This window comes from Pongo pygmaeus, chromosome 11 (assembly GCF_028885625.2).
Source record: "Pongo pygmaeus isolate AG05252 chromosome 11, NHGRI_mPonPyg2-v2.0_pri, whole genome shotgun sequence".
NCBI classification, from domain to species: Eukaryota; Metazoa; Chordata; class Mammalia; order Primates; family Hominidae; genus Pongo; species Pongo pygmaeus.
The window spans coordinates 44,174,032-44,193,794 of NC_072384.2; the positions used below are offsets into that span (position 1 = coordinate 44,174,032).

General features: G+C 35.4%; 1 long non-coding RNA gene across 1 annotated transcript in view; it reads left to right on the plus strand.

Moving 5' to 3' along the window:
• LOC129031912 (uncharacterized) overlaps positions 1 to 11,990 on the plus strand; it is a 138,523-nt gene extending 126,533 nt beyond the window's left edge. The window contains exons 3-4 of the long non-coding RNA XR_010122799.1: positions 11,259 to 11,365; positions 11,863 to 11,990. This is a non-coding gene — a long non-coding RNA (uncharacterized LOC129031912). The remainder of the gene's footprint in view (positions 1 to 11,258; positions 11,366 to 11,862) is intronic.
• The last annotated feature ends 7,773 nt before the right edge of the window (positions 11,991 to 19,763 follow it).

Below are 19,763 nucleotides of genomic sequence, written 5' to 3' on the forward strand. Positions count from 1 at the left end.
TTGTTGAAGTGAATTTTTTTTAATGACTTACTCTTGACTTTTTCAATGAGAAGCAATATGGTCTTCTCTTCAGGCATTCTGCATGTAGTTATTTGAAGTTGCACTAATTCTGTATCAGATAAAGAAAATTACACATATCTTCCCTAACCAACACACACAGCAGAGCACACTGGCTATGTCTCTTGCTAGCATATGGTGTTCATCATTAGCAGTAGCGGCAGCAGCCACCTCTTTTAGTTCACTGGTGGAAAATAGAGCTCCAACTCAAATCTCTGTCTGCTCGCCATAGCTCTTTCCAGTTAAATTGGTACCACAATCTGTATGGTTTCACCACTCCATTGGCAGTTTAATATAAACATCTGTTTCCAGTCTTTTATATCCTATCTGAGATTTATTCAGTCCTTCTGAGTTATCTGTCCTTTTCTCCTTCCCCATTTATTTCCCTTGACTTAGAAATGATGTTATATTTTCCAGTATTTCCTTGATCTTTTGCTCAGATGTGTGAATCATTAAATGTATTTAATTATCTTTTTTCTTTTCTTCTAAGCCTGGACTGTTTGTTTATAATCTCTTCTAGCCTTATGCATTATTAAGCTCTTTACCCTCACAGTTCAACTTTCCTTGAAAAAAGTAATGCGACTCCAGGTTTCTACGATGGAGGTCATTATTTCATTGTGATTGGCATCAAGATCAAACCGTGAAGAATCTTATTCAAGTTAATTGATTTTGTCTACTCTCCATCCATATTTTGCATTTGCCACTGTAAAATGCAAGGATCTGAAGATTCTGGTGCTTGGGATTCATATTATTCTACTTTCTCTTTCATTAAATTTGTAATGTTGGAAAGTAAGGGTATTTCCTGAGAGGTAATAATCTCTGGTAGAAGCAGAGACCCTGAATCAAAGACAGTTGAGTCTTTTAATTCAACTGTTGGTTAAATGTCAGGAAATGTCCGGCCCAGAGGTCATTATTACTAAGTCAAATAGAACACTTTTATTTTCCTATCTCCTTTTTATTTTGGAAGCTGTTCATAAAGATTGATGCTGTGTAAGTCGCTAACTACAGGGAAATGGTGGAATTCTGTAAACAATTGGCAAGCAGAACTTTGTTCTTATTGTCCCATTAAGCTTAATATGAGGTGTTAAATTTAATGAAATGTGGTGAGTGAAGTGTTATTTTCCTATTGGTTACTGTAACAGTCATTAACAAGTAGGACACGACTAGTACTGAAAATAGAATACTGTATCCATGACAACATAGAGTTCAGCTTTTCCGTTTTCAGCAAATGGGGCAGCAATTACTTAATATTTTCTTGATTTATTAATTTCCTTATAAGTGGGAGTAACAAGAAGACTCTTGAACTGGGGATTTAACAATCCAAATTAGCCAAAGTTTTTTTGCTACATCATGTATGTAATTAGTCAATCATTTACATGTTCCCATGAACATTTGTTGAGATTCTAGTGTATGGTAGACACTAAACATACAGAAATAAGTGAGACGTAGTTCCTGCCTACAAGTTGTTCGTGGTCTAATTTATGCTGTGGTTTGCAAAGTGGTATCACTGGACAAGCAGCATGGGCATCACTGGGAGCTCGAGAGAAGTGCAGGTTTTCTGAGCCTATTCTGGACCTGCTCCATCAGACACACTGGGGTGAGGCCCACTGTCCTGTGTTTGAGAACCACCAATTGAGCAGAGAAATTAAACTCTTTTCAACTAATATCTTGCTTAATGTTCAAAATGAATATAAAAGAAGATACTTTCATTTAAGAGAGTTGTAATTCTTTCAGAGGTTCCACAAATATTTATTCTTTAGGTTTTTGGGCAAGAAACATGGGCCATGGACTAACTACACATGATTTACTAAAACTTAAGGAAATAAAAATATTCCTAATGGAACCCTGACAAATTCCATGAGTCTTTGTTTCATCTCCTTAGTGAACCCATTGTCTCATGAATAGTAAAGAACCATCCTTAAAATAGAATTGCATAAGATGCTTGAAGGAAGGACCACTGTTCTATTTATTTTACAATCCTCAGTCTACCACAATGCTAGACAGATAAATGTTCCATAAATGCCCAGCCCACATATGGATTTAAACCCTGAAAAAGATTGTTTAACCTCTCCACTTATATTTTTTCTTTTACAAAATGAGAGTGGAATTAAACATTGGGAGATAGGATGCTCTCTCATGTCTCTTCCAATCTGAATATTTTATTATTCTATCTTTGGAAGTCTGTGTTTATTAATAAAAGAGCTCGCTCTCTCACACACACGTGTATATAACTGATTTTGCTTCATGTATTTATTCCCCCTATTGCTTATTAAATCTTGATTCTTAGTACAATTATATCTTGGTTTTTCAGTACACTCATGGCCTTGAATCTTCATCCACTCAGAGCTCCATGTGTATTCTTCCAAGCCATTGCTCTATACCCGGAACCACCTTTTCTTGAACACACCACAGGATACCTCACCCATCTGTTCTGTGAAGTCTTCCAATGACAATAATCACCTACTATTTTGTGCTATTATACAGTTATCTCCTCCCCCTTCATCCTGTTGGTATTGTGTATATTACTTAAGATGAGCACTCTAGTTCTTTATTTGCTTGTAAATTGTAAGTGATGGTGTGGTTTATAAACTCATGAAAATTATATTTCACTTGGGATGAAACTGGTAGAACCATTTATAATAACATCATGTTATTATATGGTATATATATTATATATAGGTATATATATACACCAATATGAAGAGTGAATTACATTGTAGGTAGGGTAATAGATTAGCTCAATTGTTTAGTATAACGTCAAGCTATTTGTGGTTCAGGTGTGAGCCCCATAGGACTAGTTACGTTACTATTTGCTATAGTTGAAAACTATAGCTCTACAATAAGCGGCTGTTTTAAGATGAAGATGGTGTTACACGTAGTATGGCAGAGACAGAGTGATATACTCTAAGGAACATTGTTTAGCCAATCAGACCTGGGTTCAAATTCCCTCACCACTATTTACTTGCTGTGTGCTTCCAAACAAACCCTGTAAATCTGTTTTCTAAAATAAAAAGTTATGAACACATAATCTCATGTTTTGGGATTGCTATGAAGGTTAAATAAAGTAAGGAATATTCGGGACAATCTATCACAGGGCCTGACACAAACTAGTTCCACATATGTCTGTATCTGTAATCTAAATCTCTCCCAAGAAATTTAAAAACTCGAATTGCTCCATGTGAATTTTACCCCAAGCTCTTGGTTTCAACATGCTGAAAAATTAACTCATTTTCCTCCCAAACCTCTCTCTCCTGTATTCTATCATCGGATGAATGGCATTTCTACTCACACATTACATATCCAACCAAGCATTAATACCAAATGGTTTTTGCCTCTCATATTCATCCCTACAGTTAATTCCTTAATGAAGACTCTAAACACCTGCTTGGATCACAGTACAGTCTCTAAACAGCCTCCCAGTTCTCACTCTAGGATGATGCAATTCATATTTCTTACACTGGTACCAGGGGTTGTTTTAAAATAAGAATCTTGATTGTATTATTCTCCTGTTGTAAACCATTCAGTGGTTATAACATTTTTAGATAAAATGCGAACTTTCTGGCATGATATTGTACACAATGCTCTCTTTAGTTTCAAGGATAACTATCCTTTTTCATACACTCTGACCTCTCTTGTTACTACCAAACATTTTACTCTAGTTACACTGGATAAATTACTTTTTGTCTTAATTTGGATTCTACTGAATGCAGAGCCTGAGGCAAGGACTTGGTGGCAGGGAGTACATTTGGGTGGGTATGTAAGGAAGTAGGACTAGAGATACAGGGTGTGTTTTTGTTAGCATGTGTTTTTGAAGTCCCTATAATGGGCAATAAGCCTTCATTCCTTGAAACATCTGAGAAACCTATAATACTCCCAGAATTGTCAGAAGGACAGAAGGCTGAGTCATTGATCCACCATTTCCTGTGCCCCACTGGTTGGTTGAAGAATGCCTTTGGCTGCATTTATGCAGGAGCTAAATGGGCTTCCTGAGAAGTCCTTGAAATGGGAAATGCTTGAAGGGGATGCTAGCTCTGAGTTTGCACAGTACTGTACAGCTGTAGCAGAAATCACAGATGAGCCAAGAAGACATGACACTGGGGGTCAGAGAGGGGGCTCCATTGTGCTGTGCCTCTGTGCTTTTGCATGAATAATTCTCATGTACCTAAAAAGTCTTCATTGCTGCTGCTTTTCCAAGTTTATATCGTTTACCCATACTTATCCTTCTCCTGGGATTTTTTTCCCCTGATCACAAGCATTATCTAAAAGTAATTCTTCTCTATATTCACATTATTTAGGATGCAGTGCTGCACCATCCACATATCACAATAAATGGCACTTGTTGTCTTACTTTTGTCCCTAGAATAAAAGCACATTGAGTATGGGAAATGCTTGTCTTTCCTCAGGTTCTTAGGACAATCAATGCCTGGATATTCTAGGACTCGAATCAGTGTTTGTTGGATAAATGAGGGCATACATGAATAGGAGAAAAATCTCCCAGTAATTATTTTAAAATGACATTTTTTATCATGTAATCTCTCTCATCAAAATTATCACTGACTCTACCGTCTCTACATGTAATGGCTAAATTATTTAACTTGGCTTCTCAAGGTGTCTATGATATAATCCCAAACTGCTTTTCTAACCTGACTGACCATTTCTCTCATTTTTTAATCTTTCACTCCAGCCATGCCACTCATTGTCCTTTATGTAGTCTCCTAAGTCTCCATCCTCATGTCTTGGCCACACTCTTTTGTATTTTTTAAAAAAATGTATATCTGACTCTTACACATATTTTGAGGTGTAGTTGTTAAATCATCTTTTCCTAAAAGGGGGGGAAAAAACCCCTTTCTCTGACAATTAGCCTATAGTGGTCATTTTCTCTTCTTTGAATTCCTGCATATTTTGTTGTTTCGATGGGTATGAATGGCAGTGCCATGTGTACGTTTTCTGCATGCATTACCTCTCTTCAATTAGACTCTTATGTTCTTTGAGATCAGGTTCTCTGTCTTGTACATACTTTCAGATGAGGTTGTAATTCTTAGTGTCTAATCTAGTGCCCAGATGGATTCTGGCATACATTGCAAGCTCAGTGTTTTTTCTTTATGGACAAGCTGTTTAGATGTTTACTTTCATATCAGTGATTTCAACACCACCTGTGATTCTGGATACCAGAGTAGAACTGCATATTATAAAGAACAACAACATTGACCTGACTGATTGGGGCAAAGCCGATAAACATTTGCTTAAAACTTGAGCAACGGGAGAGGAAGAATTTAGAAGTGGAAGTGTTAAAAAAAAAAAAAAAAAAAGGAAATTATAGAGAGGGATTATCTAACAAAGCAAGTCAAGAATATCTACTAGAACAATGGAAATTTGCCAAATATAAAAATAACCAGAGAATGTAAGTTCACTTTTGAAACAAAACCACACTGATATTCCTATTCTGATGTTTATTTTTTATAAACATTTGTTTGATTTTATAATGTTTTAGTGAGAGAAAGTGAGGTGTGGTCGAATGATCTTAAATATACCTAGGTATTAATTATGACTATTTCATTTTATAAATTACTAATATTTAAAAGATGTGGCTGTTCTTTTCCATTTATTTATCAAAAGTCTTGAGCTTCAAGAGATACGGCCTTTTAATTTGGGAAGAATTTAAAAAATTGGAAAGAGGGACTTTTTTATTTTTGTTTTTTGCAGAGGAGAACTGGGAGGCTGAGGATTGGAGATGGGATGCAGATTTTCACTGTAAAATTTTTTACCTTTTTAAAAATATATTAAAAACCCACTACTATGTATTATTTAATAAAAAATACAAAATATTGGAAAATATCTTCCTTGATTTTAATTCTTTCAAGAAATGAAGCATGAATATGGAGCATGACAATATTGGCACGTTAACTTTTTGCTCTGTGTGAGTATCATTTAATATTGGACCAATTACAAAATACGGAAATTATACACGTTTAAATAGACATTGGTTAAATCAATCAATGAAGCTGAACTAAGAGACTACATTGAATGATAGGAAAATCATTTGTTAATATTTAATGAATTGAACAGATAGACCTTTGTTAAAGTGATATTTATAAGCTTTGATTATAATAGAATTCAGACTTTCCGGCACAATATGGTTTTCAGGTTAATTCTGTGGGTTTACTTTTTAAAAATGTGATTAATTTAAGCAGGAGATTTGCTTATTGTGTGATAGAAAAAGAAAAAAGAAAGGATTAAGAACAGTCTCTCCCTCCCCCACTTGGCTACCTTCCTTCTAATTCTTCCAACATTAATACAATGTTGCTGACGATGTTATGTTGTTACTAGGTTGTGTCAAATCAAGAGAATAATTGGACATTAAGATTCATCTCTGAATACATTAATTAGATGATTTCTTTATTTCTGTCTTAAGTTACTAATGATTTCCTCTCCATAACTAGGGAAACTCTGTAAGAACTCATTATCCTTTTGGGATTCTATAGCTACTTTAAGACGATTTTGGTAACAGTAGACTGTATATTAAGTTCCCAAAATTAAAATTTCAAAAAGCAAGGGTACTATTTAGATCTAAAATGTGTGCCCTTCAGGGAGTTATTTCTTTTCAGATGAAATATGTTCTATGACAATGCTACCTATGGAGAGACATGAGGACCCCATGAATACTAATATGTTCATCAAGATGATTGTTGATAAGGCACATTTTCTCTAAATGCTGAGATTCTGCAAATATCTCCTCTACAAGCAGAAAACATGGCCATAATTCTCAGCTCAGAGATGATGTGCCTTACTGCACTAGCAACTCATTGTGAGTAGGTTATCAATTTTTCTGTGTTCCTAGTGCCTTGCCTAGTGCAGATTGTAAGAGACACTCAGTAAATATCTGTTATTAGCTAATTAATAAAATAACCAAACCTCTCAGAGTACACAGATGCTAAGCTAGAAATTATCTGAAGATTATTCCTGTTGTAATATTCTGTGAACTTTGCATAGGTATGTTTTTGTAGGTGGTAAAACTTTTCAAAAAATTTATTTCATCAAAATATCTCAAATTGTTATAATTTGATGACATATTCCATAAAGTTTCACTTCAAAATGATAAGAAATTAATCAGATACTTTATATTCTTCAATACATCAATACATATGGCTAAAACTCACCAAATCTTAATGCCAGGGAACATGAATGGGGGTGATGAGTTAAAGAATTACCAATATGGAGTTCAGGGCTGGTAATGCGGGGGAGGAACTCCAAAGAAAAACTCAGCTTCATTCACTATTTAGTCCTTAAAGCACTATTTTTCCCTGCCAACCTTTGCCCAGTATGCTTCAGTGCCATCTTCTCTTTGACACAATGGATATTATTCCAAAATCTTTAGTGTAAATCAAATTTTTATAAATTAGACCACAGCATTCAGTAGAGTTGCTGTACTATAGCACATACTGTGTTCCAGGCTGTTCAGGTAGGGCCAGATCTTGTCCTCACAGATCTATAATCCAGTGAGAGAAACACACAGACACATAAATGATAATAACGTGAGACAGAGTACCACTGAGAGGAAGAGAAGAAGCATTCTGCCTGGGCCTAGCGTGGAATGCTGTAGGTAAAGGTGCCCTGTGAAATGCCCTAGGGCTCAACAACAAAATGAAGTAGGTTACGAATGCTCTTCAAAGTTCTTTTGTTTTCAAATAATACACCCTGAAATGTATCAGTAATATATTTAAGTTTTCTATATGCTTACTTTTTTTTGGGTAATAGGTTTTGCCAAAGAACTGAAATCAAATGACTCTTTAAAATTTGTAACACAGTAAGTTCTTTTACTGCCTCCACTCACTGCTGCCCATATAGAATTGTTTGTGCTCCTGAAAGCTGCCAAATGTACTTTCAATTTTTATATAACTGTTATAGGTAAAGGCAGGATTATAGATTTCTTTCAGTACCTTCCTTGAATTGACAATCAGGATCCCTCTTTGGCAAGGAGATGGAGTTGTTGCTTTTCTGTTCATTGTAAGTTACAATCTTATAAGTGTTACAGTGATTTGTTAACAAGCAGAAGCGATTCTAATATTTTGATTTTAATCTTGCTCCATTCTGTTGTTTTACCTGCTTAGTTTGGCTAATGAAAATGACATGCTACAATAACTCAAGGCAGGCTAAAATTGAACTACTGGATGAATTCTTTTGACAAAATTATTGACTATATATTATATTCTAGGCCTTATGTAGAACTCTGAAAATAGAGATAAGGACCAAAACAAACTCAGTTCCTGCTCTAAGAATGAGGTTTAAGGTCTGTTAGGGAAGACACACGTAAATCAGATAATCACACAATAAATGTATACTGACATATTTAGGTAGTAGTAATAATAGCACTAGAGCCATAAAATTCAATTGACTGGTTTTAGGGGTGTGTGTGTGTGTGTGTGTTCTCATGTGATCATATTAACTTTTATGAAGAATTCTGTCTGCAGTGTAGCTGGTATTGCCAACAGTGGATACGAGCAAACCAGTCAGAAAGTCCAGAAAAGACAGCAATGCTATTTTATACTAAACAGTAGTGACGATGAGAGAAGTAGACAGATGACCCAATTACTACTTCAGTAAAGGATTTGGAGGAATTTAAGCATTAATATTTATCAAGTGCCTATAATGTGTCAAATATTCTTTTAGGTACTAAGCATACAAAAATGAATACATTAAAAATCCCTTTCCTTAGGAAGATCTCTGTCTACTCTGACATTCCCAAGAATGGTCAACTATGCATTCATGTAAGAGAAGAGTAACACAAAGCAACTGATGTCAGGGGATTCATATTCACTTACCCTTTTGACTTTGGGTCAATAGGTGACTTTTTACTTTTAGAAATCCTTAAGAATCAACAGAAACAATGCATTTGAAAATACTCAAAATATAAACACAAATAGAATGTCGTATTAATTTCCTTCTTTATAGCTTTCCAGTTATACCTAGCATAGGCTAATATTTAAATAGATTTTTGTTACTTGAGCACACAGAAGTCGAGGAAGCCTCCAGAGCATGCTAACCAGTGACAAAATGATGTCCATTGGAATTTGCTTTTGGTAACAAGAAGGTGATAGAAAAACATTTGGATTACCAAATAACTTGTAGCAATATCACCACTGCGGTACCTGTACTGCCTCTGTCCCCATCCCTCACAACTGAAATCAAACTACAATGGATATATTAGATTAGTAGATTGCATCAACTAAGTTAGAAACAAATTAGAGTTGCTATTATTTTATGTGTTTGAATTCAGGATTTTTGAAACCATCAAATCATTATTTATTGTTTATTATAAAAAATTTTAAACATAAACAAATGTGGGCAGAATAGTAATAATAATGATTGCCCTATTCCAATAATCACTTTCAACAATGATCAGGAGTTTAACAATCTGATTTCATTTATTTCCCACTTTTTTATTTTTTGGTTTTACTGCAGTATTTTTAAACAATTCCAGGTAAAATAATGTCATTTAATCCATTAAACTTCAGTATGAATTTTACCTGATAAGGCTTTTTTTTTTTTTTTTTTTTTTTTTTTTTTGACAGTGTCTGGCTCTGTTGCCCAGGCTGGAGTGCAATGGCGTGATCTCGGCTCACTGCAGCCCAGACCTACCTCCTGGGGTCAAGCCATCTACCCACCTCTGCCTCCTGAGTAGCTGGATTACAGACCTGCACCCCCACATCCACCTAATTTTTTAATGTTTTGTAGATATGGGGTCTCCCTGTGTTGCCCAGGCTGGTCTCAAGCACTTGGGCTCAAGTGATCCTCCCATCTCTGCCTCCCGAAGTGCTGGGATTACAGGCATGAGCCACTGTGCCCGGCCTAGTTTCAGGTTTTTGTTTTAAATTTTTCACGTTAGAACATTTCATAAGTGATTCTGTGTATGCTTTTTGTACGAGGCATGCTCAAGCGGTGATGTCAGCGTTTAATGTTCCCTAACAAATTTTCAACTACTGACTTTACATTCATTGATGATCATGTCTATGTTCATCATTTCTTTCAGGGTTACAAAATGGTGATTTTTTTTCTAATTCCACCATTCTTTATGTATTTACTAGTTGGAATTCTTCTAAAAGAAAATTTTTCTTTCATTAACTGCTTAGTTGCCTTAAAATGTAGTTTATATGGAACTGACAGGATAAATTCTTGATACTTGTCTCTCTAACTCCTTTAAAATTCAATTTTCAGGATAATGAATTGCTGCCTTGACCATCTCCAAGGCAATTCATTGAATCTTATTAGCTTCTTCTAAACAATAGGACAGCATTACCATACTATTAAAAATAGTGGTGGGATGGGGAATATTTTTATTGTTGTTGATGTTCACATTATTAACAAATTATCAGGCTCTCATATTAGTAAAGGGGAATATTGGCAGAGCAGGATGAGTAGATAATTCAGTAGCAGGCAGGAGACAAAGCAAAAATCAGCTTCTGATTGTAGTGCAAAGTGGGTCAATGGAGTATGGCAGGTGATGGTCTCTGTATTGGCAAAATCACAAAAGAGTTACTTGCATAGATTAAGAGATTTGAAACCCCAGATTTATGCTACATAGGTGCATTTTAGAGCTCTTAATTTTCAAAATAGGAACCTGGTCCTTTTTAGTCCTATTTTCCAAAAATGTGTTATTAAAAATGTTTAAGCCTGTGGTGCCAAATTAAATTGCAAGCTAACCAGTTAATTTATCTCACAGCTAACTAATGGGAACTGCCCACTCCAGTTAGCTTGGGACTTTCCAGTTTGAATACTAACAGTCCTGAATCCTGGGAACCCCTTCAAGTCTTGAGCAAAATGAATGATTGATCACCTTAGCTAAGAGAAATTTTTTTACTTACAAGATATTCGTACCCAATGTTCGGTTCTACAATTGAGAAGTATATGTACAATTTGCTTTGTTTGGTGGCCCATCCAATCATTTTTCCCTTTCATTCCTGTTTGTGACCACCTGCACATGTTTACAAGAGGCTGTGAAGGAAAGGCTACATTCAAGGAACTGAGAAAGTGAGGTCACCAGGCCATATGAGAATCAAAACATTGCTGTTGGTTTTACTAACACCTGTTTTAAGTTTATCTGAAAATGAGGGTTGGAAATAATGATTTCTGTGTAATTGTTTTTGTAATTTTGTTAGTTACATCTTGCTTGGAAAAAGTAATCTGAAAAATTATTATTTTTTTAGTTTTGAAATGGAATTGCCAGCATGCTAAAGATACACCATTCAGTTCTCATCCCACTTTGCATAGCTTGGAATCTATGATCCTGCAAATATCTTTGAGCTGCATTTTGGTAAATATTTTATTCTATAATATTTTTATGTAATTAAGTAGCCCCAATTGGTGAGGGTCAATTATTCATGTGTATACAAATTTTTATCTCACCCTCTGAATACCTATTTATGGGATCAAAGTTCCATTTCATGTTCTCAAAATACATTTTATCTAGTTATTCTCCTCTATGCTGTTGTCCTACTCCAATATAGTGTAACCAGACAGATGTATTGCTATCCATTGAAACTAGCCAAATGTTGGGATTTTATTCCCATCAGATCAAGCATATCCACAGATGGGATGAAGAGAATGATTCAGCTGCTTCTCAGAATCCCTACCTCATTGGCAAGGACTTTTCAACTGTGGCTGCGCCTAGGACAATTTTAGCAAAAACCATGTGGGAAAAATGTAGGAAATTGTTAGTGCCCAATATACAGACGATAGCAATACAAGGTGCAATCTAAAAAGGAAGATAATTAACAGCCATATGGGTAACTTCAGTTCATATTTTTGCAGAGAACTTTGGGAATATTGACTCATGGAAATGGAGCCTGTGTAAGACATAAACGATACTTTTGAACATCTGCCAGCAAGTATGTCAACTACCTGTCCAAGAAAATAAAGAACTATTGTTGCTCTGACTCAAGTCTTTGCCTTCATTTGTATTTCTTTTTTGATGGCACAAATATAAATAATGCCATTTAAAAATATCAGAATTGTTTCCAATTTGGACTAAGGAGAGTTTAGATTCTTAGCCTGGGGAGCCGGGGCAAAACAAAAAACAAAAAACACTCCTCTGAACCTGGGCATCCTCATCTTTAAATGGGTGACAGGGATGACTCTTCAGTCTACCTCACAGTCTCCTTATCAGAATAAAAGGAGATAACGTAGGAAAAAGTGATTTTAAAATAATATACCCCAGTTAAATGTTAGTTATAATTATAGAACTATGTTTTTCTAGTATTTGAGAGGGTACTTTCTATTTATTGATATATTTCTCATAAAAATGTCAAAAGTTAAAAAATGCTCAACAGCATATTATGTAATGATTGGTACCTACTAGACATTCATAAATATATTATTTCTTAATTTATTGGATCAGACAGGTTCATGTGTATTTCATTCTAGAAAGAAAATTATCAAGATTTATCTCGTTTTTTTCCTCATCTGCACTTCAACTCTGGCTGGGGTTTTCAAATGCTCTATCTATAGATATTCTCTTATTTCATACTCAGCTATTTTAAGAGAGAAAAGAGACCTTGTTTATTTCTAATAATACAAGTTTTTACTGCATAAAATATATCCAAGTTACTGTCTTTACTGTTTTAAGCATTTTCCCAGGGAAAAAATTTTCGTCGTGTATTAAACTAGATGTCTAACTGGATTGATTCTCACCCTGAAGTCACTGAAATAACATTTTAATGCCACTTTCAAAATATTAATTTTGATGTGGTTTTCAAAGGTGAAATGAATAAAAATTTTGAAGCTAAAAATAAATAAAAGAATGTGACAATCATCTTACCACCAAAAATACAGACACCAGCACTCCATTTGCTCTTTTCTAATTTAAATAATTAGAAAAGACATCAACAAAAATTTTTGTCAGGTTTTATTGTGCAGAAGACAATTATCAGACTCTTTTGGAATGGCCATTTAAGGCCTTCTGATATATCTCTTTAAATTTGCTGTAAGTGCTCCCAGTCATATTTGATTTCTTTAATTTTACAGGATCAGAGGGAAACAGACCATTTTCTATTGTGACAAAGGGAGAACCCAGGAAAGGGGCAGTGTTTTTCCCCTCACAGGTGATGGAGTTTGTATAAAGAATGCAGTGGATAATGGCAGGCTTGTCCTCTGAACAGATGGTGATGGTCTTGTTGCTAGGATGAGGCCCCAAGAATTTAGTTTTTAATTCCACATTATTTGCCTCAGTGCCATGAATATCCCTAGGTTTCCTGAGGCAAAAATACAGAAAAAAAAATCCACAGAAAGAATGACACACAGAGAGAGAAAGAGCAAGAGATGGGGCAACCGAGCAGAGACTGGAGCCCGGTCAAGAGAGGCTTTGGGGAAAATGCCTGCTCAGCTGTCTGCAATCACCTGGGTTTAAAGCAGGCAGGAAGGAAGATTGGTTTGGCAGGAGAACTGGCCCTTTGATGCCTTCGATACCACAGAGAAAAATTCCCATTTTTTCCCATTAGAAGTCTGTTTACTTTCCTAATTAAGATAAACATGTTTCTGAAGGAGTTAGCTCTTATAGCATGACATTTATAAAAACAACTATATATACACACAAGAATGTTTGCCAGGAATTTGGGCTGATGGTGATTGTATGAAGCATTTTATAGAAATATTTTTAAATAGTTGCCTTATTTAAAAGTGAGTGACTTTCATTCCCTCCAGTCAATTAAATATCTAATTTCAACTCTCAGAGATAACTGAAGTAGTTTTTTAAATAAATGAACAGTTAGAAAACTGTTAAATACATAGCCCCGAAGCATGAAAAATATATTCGTTGAACAGCTTTATTCTTTTATTGTTAATTTACTTCAGAGAATATCCACTCGTGTAATTTTCAATAAGGTACTCTTATTTTGAAGTCTCCTTTATTGAATATAAGAATGATGTATGTGATTATAGGCCAGTAGGCTAAAGAAGTTAGAGATTCTGAACACAAGGGTGAATGAGGGTGTACCTAGGTATCAGAACAGGATTACCTACCAGAATTGTGAGACCACCTGCCTGAATTAGTCACTTCAGTCAAACAGTTATGCTCCATGCCACCCCTCCAACACACACTGTAACTGACATTAATCACTTGTCTCAGAATTATCTGAATGCAACTTTAATAATTCAATAATTAACCACCTGATTTTTTTGGCATAATATGACTGATGGCATTGTACACAAGTCTCACACTTAAGCTGTGTCTCACTGTAAAATGTTCACCTGTGTTTGCCGAGTCCTACACTATGGTTCAGACGAAGATCAGGTACCTGCTAGTGATGAGAAATGTATCCCTCGCTCAAAATGGTTATTAGTAATTCACAGTGGAGAGCTGTCACTGAAGCCTGTATTATTTAGCCTAGAAGCATAAATCACCTACTATCACTGTGTTTCAAAAGCTGTCAGTCACACTCAGGTTTTATATTAGTTGGTTTGGAGGGAAATGATGCCATAGGTTTTCATTCCTCCACGTCTCCTCTAACTGTGTGTGGATGACTCTCCACAATTCTTCCTCCCCTAACTGTCCAGTGTTTTAGGGGTCCTTCTTGCAAAATGACCCAACATTTGTGTTTTTTAAATGCCTACTGTCATCAAAATTACCTGTTTGCTGTTATACACACCTTGGGCTCTTAAGAAAACTATTTGTATGGTCTGATTGATTTAATTCCAGGTAAGGTGCTAATGACTTATTAATGGCTTCCTAGGTAACATCTTTGCTTTTTGGTAAAGATTTTTAATGATGTGAAAACAAATAATGACTAGTGATTAGAATTCTAAATGCTACAAGAAAAATGATAATACACACCTGGGGAATGTCATGGGGAATGGGACAGATACTTTTGGCAAGGATGCTCTCCAGTGTTTCTCAATGCACATTTACTAAATATCTATTAAATATCTGACCAGCCCTGTTTTAGAGAATTTTTGCCATATTCAACTGTGTATGCATCCGAAGATGTGACAGACGCTATAATCTGGCTCGTTATTTCTACTGAAACATGCTATAAAATGTGTCCTCCAAAAAGGTAGACTTGATTTATAAGCAATTGTTTTAAAAATGCCCAATTACTAAACTATTCATTTAGCCAAATTTATTTTAAAACATTATTTCCAAACTTAATTTGCAAGGATATTCAGTCATATTTTATCTTAAATTAATTCAAGCTTTCTACCGCAAAACATTGGGTAAGCATTCATCGAAAAAATGCATGCATGAGTTTTACCTAATTGTGCAAGTCACAAGTGATTTTGATATATTCCTCTGCTTTTTGGTATTGTGTCCAACTTTAATAAATTGAGAAGCAAAGGCATTACTTTATAATTTTATATAGAGAAAATCTCAAATATTTTCAGATAAAAATACTGTACTTATATGTCTTTTAAATTTAAATGGTTGATATTTTAGGATATTTTACTTTGAAGGTATCTCTTTATGTTTATTATTGCCAATATTTAAGAGCATATATGTATATCTGCATCTGCTTTATATTTGGATGGCCAGATTAAAAAACAAACAAACAAAAAAACACACCATATTTCAGATTTACCAGATCACCAGAGAGCTGAATTTAATAACTGTGAAGCCCTGTTGAGTGTGGTCTTAAATTCTGCCCCCGGCCACCTCCTTTTAAATATAGAGTGTTCATGCTGGCAGCAGACTTTAAAATGGTGATTTATGACTACTCCCACTTAACACTTTCATGATTTGAATGACCATTCAGTCAGCTTTGAAACCAAAAAGAAAAAGTGAAAGGTCATGGCTGAATTAAGAAATCATATTGGGTTTTGTGGGTCCCGTTACTTCTGACTGAGACATTTTCACTGGCCAAGCTCATCAGAGACCATTAGGTGATGAATTTTGTTAAGAGATTTGGGGATCTCTTAACAGAGGAAGAGGAAAAATACTATGGATGGAAAAAATAATCATGTGCTTTTTAAAAACAAAACAAAAAACCTTGTTTTCTTCACATGAACCCCCTGTATTTCTTGATTTTTAGTGTTGTGTATTTATTTCCTGACAAATCACAAAAGCTATGTGATAAGGAGAAAAATGCCATTGTATTATTGGATGATTTCCTGTGGTAGCACCTCAGGGGGTCCGGGCATTTTCTACGAAGTTCAGTAATTGTACTGTCTAGCTTGGTGGGTAAGTTATACAAAAGGGAACAAACTGTGAAAATGGTGTGTGCTATTTTTCAGTGAGGATGTTATCAATCTGTTTAGGTAAACTTTGGTATTACCCAGAAGATTGTTCTCTGCTTATTACATTGCTTACGCTGTGTTCAAATTGTGTGATTGTTCTGTCTTAAATGAACTCCACTGCATGTAGATTTTGCAGGGATCTCTAAACAGTGGGTAGTTTCATTACACACGACAGCTATGGATATTTTACATGCAGCCAAATGCGTTAAAGACAAAAGTTATTTTTTAGCGTTATTTATTTGCTCAGAGGCCATTACAGTTTAATGAAAGGAGTATATTTGTATACAAATGTGAAATGTATAGAGAAAAAGTGAGGTATTGTATGGTTTTATATCTGAATGTAAAATCACCCTGGTGCTTTATGTCTTGGCAATCCCAAAAGAGCTTACCCTGTGTAGAGTAGACTCGATATTTGGCGAATAAAATAAATGAATGATTGATATGATGGATAGTAGTGAATTACATACAGTTACAGTCCAACTCTGTGTTTCAAATGTGAAAAATAAAGGGAGTAGGTTTAGGAAAATTGGGAAGAATTTGGGATTAGAATAAAAGCAGGAAGCCCAATTAAGAAAGCATTTTATTCCACATCAAAATTCCAATTTGTGGGAGGTGGACTAGCTGAAGAGAAAGAATGAACAGAGATAAGGTGAAGGGAACATGTTGTTTCTGGAGTCTGGAATTCATTGACTTAGATAGGATTTGAGAGTAATTGAGAGAGTCATTTGCACCTAAGCAGAACTTTTGAGATTATAAATAAGTAAGCTGGATTCTGTATTTGAAGCTTCTCCCTGAAGTTGTGAAAAAGGAGTAGTTCTTCCTAGAGTGCTTAACCAAATTGACAATTTCTTTGGTACATAGGGAATCTGGCTCAATACAGTACAGGTAGTACACGCCCTTCCTGTTATGTTATCTGAACTATATGTTCCCTACTATTCTCGGTACTATTTTTGAAGGTTACAGAGATTGATTCACTCTCTATCTTGTAATGCTTTTATCTTATTTTTGGAAAAAATCATGTATTGCTGAGTATATATGTTACTATATTCTGCATGTAAAAATATAAGATTATTTTTAATGCTTTAAGAGGAATGGATTATTTTTATTTCAATATCTGCAGACCATATTTTGTGACATGCTCTTTCTATTTCATTTCAACAAATGATTTTGCTCTTTACCCTGAGTTCAATACCATAGAGTTAAGAATGAGAGAAGTGGCAAAATAGAGAAGAAATACGCACATACGTACCTTCTAGAAGAATACACTTAAGATTTTAAACGTATTATCCATGTTGATATAAAGCCTGATTTACTCAAATAAGAGCCAGCCTTATTCAGTGCTCTTTCTCTAAGTCTTAGAATTTGGCTATGAAGATTATGATGTTTGGTAACTCATTTCAACAATACCCAAAAGGGCTTTTTATACTTCCTTCTTTTTGAAGAGAGCAAAGGTGGACAAATGTGAGAAGGAAATAACATTTAGCACATAGTTATTTGCCAGGCACTGTCATAAGTACTTTTTAATGCCTTTTCTTTTTCTGTAAAATTTAATTTTTACAGAAGCTATCCAAAATAGCTGTCATGATCCTCATTTATCACTTAAGAAAACAGATTCAGGGAGACTAAATAACCTGCCCAAGTTCACAAATGGCAGGGACATGTCTGTCTTTTCTCTCTCTCTCTCTCTGTCATTCCTCTCCTCTCCCTCTCTCACTCCTCTCCTTTCCCTCTCTCACTCCTCTCCTTTCCCTCTCTCACTCCTGTCCTCTCTGTGCCTAGCAGGGGCTGGCACTTCACTAGTGCTCATTAAGTATATGTTTCAGTTGACATTGAATCTGGTTCCAAAGCCAATGCTTTCCTCACTATTATTACAGCATCCATACTATGAAATAAACTAAAAGCAATTACTGAATTGTGTTAGCTTTGACTGTATATTATGTATAGTTGGTGCTATATGTTTGTATACTTCAGTTAGCCAATGTGGTTTTGGTGATAGCTATAAGCCATTCCTCATTAGAAAATTGGTGAAACCTTTATCCAGTCATTGTCTCTGTGGCTCATATCCAAGCTCCGTTCCATCTGTTCAAAATAAACCACCATCCAAGCCTAGGCTACCCCTCAACACCACAGGATCAAGAGAATATGGTCAGCAGATCAGAAAATACTTTGGCTGGCCACTTTGACATCCATTCTCAATATTCCCTCCACATCTCCATTACTCAACATAGGTCAGTATGAGTGTCAGTTCCCCAAATTTTCCTAAGAAGGAGCTAGGCTACCCAGCTATTCTCCATATTCTGAGATCCCTTATGTACACAAAGTTGATTCATTTTTTCCTTTTCATTAGCCTCTAAATTTCTTACCAGCAACAATCATATTAGAATTATTACTGATTGGCAGCATCTAACACAGCACCCAGTCTGTAGTGTTCTGGATGAATGGGTAAATGCCTTTCTCACTGGCTACTGTTTACTGATGGAAAATTATGAGTATGTCCTGTTACTTCATTTAAACTTAACAATTATAGTTACCACTCTTCTCATATGTATTTGTTTGCTTGGGCTGCCATAACAAAATACCACAGGTAGCTTAAACAACAGAAATTTATTTTCTTCCAGTTTTAGAGGCTAGAAGTCCAAGATCAAGGGCTTGGTTTGGTTTCTTCTGAAGGCTTTCTCTTTGGCTTGCTTTCTCACTGTGGATAGCTGCTTTCTCACTGTGTATTCACGTGGTCATCCCTTGGTCTGTGGCCTAATCTCCTTTTCCTAAGGCCTCCAGTCATATTGGATTAGGGTCCATCCATATGACCTCACTTTACCTTAATTACCTGTATTTCTAAATGTAGCCAACGCTGAGGTACTGGGGGTTAGGGCTTCAGCATATTATTTTTTGTGGGACATGACTTAGCTCATAACATCATAGGACAGTGTGAGGAGCAGAGAGAACTGAAAATGCCCTCTCCCCTATTAATTTTCTTTTTTAGGGAGTGGAGTGGAAATTCCTCCCCATGTAAAAATATGAGAATTGAGGAACCAGTATATGTCCCCCCAAATCTTACCTCTCACAAATGTATGAAATGCAAAGACTCCAGCAAATGAATCTCCCTTTTAATGTTAGTGTATTCTATAAATGCCCCTCGCAACATACCTGCAACTTCCCTATGAAAAGATGTTATTAGTCAAATAATGATTTGTGCCTGCAAATGCCCACAACATCTATAAGTCTAAGATGAAGAGCTTTTATGGACATTCCTACTTTTAAGTATGACAAAAATATATTCTAAGTTGTTTGTTGCATGAATTATGTCCTGTATGTCACTCATAAAGTAAACTTTTTCCTTTTTGAATTTTGTATTAGGTTGGGCATGAGTAGTACTCTACTGATTTGATCACTGGCTGGTAATATCATATGAGCAAGAAATAAAATTTAATTGGATTTATTTGTTTTTACTGTTTGCCTCACCTAATTAAAATTGAAATAAGTATCTT